Raw genomic sequence first — 2,873 nt, forward strand, 5'->3', positions numbered from 1 at the left:
GACGCGGCGGCGGGGTGTGGGCTGTCTCTGAGCCCCTGGCAGGGAGTGCGGAAGCTCTGAACAGCGCGGGAGAGAAGTGTAGAGAAAGTAACAGCGCTCTAGAGGCAGTTGACCTAAATTCAAATTCTGGTTCTAACACGGTAATTTGTAACGTTGAGCAACCTAAAATTCTCTGAGCATGTTTCTTCGCCTCTCAAATGGAGATACTGTCACCATCATAGGGTGATTGTAAAGATGGAATTGTTTAACTCGTTAAAAACATTTAGAAGTCTAATATTTAGAGGGCGCTTAACTAAGCCCTTTCATGTGCTGTCCTCCTTAGCAGGTCATCCTTGGCCTCTAGGTTTCTATAGGGTCTGTAGAAGCCATTTCACTCAAGTACCTTTCTGCCTCCTAAAGTTCATAATGCGATATACCTATTTTGCCTCCAAACGGGCTGTAATTTTACCTGACATCCTTTTGGCTTTACTTACAACTCACCATTTGCATATCCAAAACAAAATTAGTGTTCTCCCCAAAAAGCTTCTCCTTCCTTTTGCGTTTCTTCTCTCTCTTCTTCAGCTGTTTCCACCCAGTTCATTCTTTGATTTGACCGTTTATAAGCATCTTTACGCGCCCAGCAATGTGTGAGTACCTTGAGGTATAATGAAGCCTAGTGGTTATGTGAGTGGGAAGGTGTATACTTCGGAAATGAATGAAACATTAGACACACATCCAAAGGTGTAATCAGACCTGAAAACGTAGTCAAAAACAGACTTCTTCAAAGCAAAGTTAGCTCTGGAGTTTGGGGGGAGAGGTGAGGCAAGTAATTCTAGACTAAGGGGTCAATGAAACACGCTCGTGTGTTTAGGGAACTGAAACCTATGATCCACCAGCTAAGTGAAAACAAGAGAATAAGATGAGTGATAAGACAGCAGAAATCGAAGAGGCCCGATATTTGAGTGCCTTGCTTAGTTTACCAAGGAGTTTGAACTTAATCTACCAAACAATGGTGAATCACTGAAGAGTTTTAAAAGTAAAATAGTAACATGATCATGTTTGCATTTTAGGGAGCAGATTCTGGATGCAGTGGAAGCTGGAACAAAGATTTAAGAGATTGGAGAAAGCAGCTCCAGGGTCAAAAAGGGAAGTTTAAATAGGCGCGGGCGCAAGTACACACACACATACACACACACACACACTCCAAGGAGAAAAATCATGCTGTTAAATTGTTCAGATTACATCTGGGGCACTGAAAAGTTTGACTATGAAATACAGGGTGGAGAAACTCAATACTACATAGAAGTAGCTATGAATTTCTACACCAAAAAGTTCTCATCCTGTATTATTGGAAAGTCACTAAACAAATTTAAGATTCAGTTTCTTCCCCAATAAAGATTCAGTTTCTTCCTTACCTGGCAAAAAATGAAAATTAGCATGCTATCACGATGTATAAAGAGAATAAAACGATACACTTGTTCATTCAATAAACATTTATTGAATATTTTCTTCATGCCAGACAAGGGGCTCAGATGCACAGTATTCAGAAATAAAGGAGTGTACTTCCCTCAGAGGGGAGACAGGTTGGTTAAAACAATAATAATAAATCTTTCCACTATACCTTACAATTCTTAGAGAAATGAAGATAAACTTAATGAAGTACAGAGAATAGTAATAAAAGCATTGATAAGAATGAAAAATTTATTGAGTTGAGGATATACCAAGAAATTAGAGTAAGAGTACTCAAAGAATGTTTAAAAGATGCAAACTGCAATTGTTCTCTATTCCAGTAAAGAAACTACCTTATAATCAAAAATTAAGAATAACTTTTGTACTCCCATGCACCCAGATTAAAATACTGAAATGGCACAAAGGAAGGCCAGGAAGTTTTAATTTCTGCAACAATTTGTGGAAAGAGCATATCCAAAAGAATAATCATTCATTTACTTCACATCAGAGTTCTGGACCGTATCATCCTTTAGGTTCCCTTTAATCCTGTAATTATAAAAGAAATTTTGAGGAAAGGGTACATAGGGCATTCTATCTAGAAATGATCTATCTATCTAGAGATGATCTATTACCCACATATTAGTTCATCTGGTTTTCTTGTAGTGTAAGGAGTGAGGTGCAGGCTGGTGTCCCAAATTCTGATCATTTCCAGAAGTCACAAATTGTATGTCTGTATTCATAAAATTAATTTTAAGTATTGTGTGTATGTATTCCTAAGTCTATTTTTCATCTTTAAAACCAGTCTGTTGCTGGACTCAGTGGTACACACCTGTAATCCCACTTACTCAAGAGGCTAAGGCAGGAGGATTGAAGGTTCAAGATCAGCCTTGGTAACTAAGATCTGTTTCAAAATAAAAAATAAAAAGGGCTAGGGATATAGCTCAGTGGTACAGTGCTCCTGAGTTCAATCCTCAATTACCACCACCACCACCCCCCAAAAAAGAATTAAGATCATCTCTTAATTCTCTAATCACAGGCTGGCTAGATCTAAATTTTTTATCCTTGTCGATCTTCCTTCATCCTACCAAAAAGAGAAGATTTAAGTGAAGGAAATGGAATTTAATAGTAGCAATATTTGTTGTTCAAATTAGGAAACAGATCTCCATGGTCTGGAAAATTCTATAATTCAGGATTAAACCAAATCCCAAAAATCTTAAATTTAAAACATTAACCTTGAATTTTTTATAGCTATTATATATTAGATATATAATGGGCATTCAGTTAAGGGTGGGGGTTCTTTTTTTAAAATGTCTTCTCTAAATCACTAGACATTTGGGGTCCTGCTCAGCATTTTCTCATTTCTACCTTTGAATTGACTCTTAAAAATATAATAAAATAAAAAAGACATCCTATGGGAAAACCGTTGAATTCTGTACCGAGAGTAA

The sequence above is a fragment of the Marmota marmota genome, unplaced genomic scaffold (assembly GCF_001458135.2).
Source record: "Marmota marmota marmota unplaced genomic scaffold, marMar, whole genome shotgun sequence".
NCBI classification, from domain to species: Eukaryota; Metazoa; Chordata; class Mammalia; order Rodentia; family Sciuridae; genus Marmota; species Marmota marmota.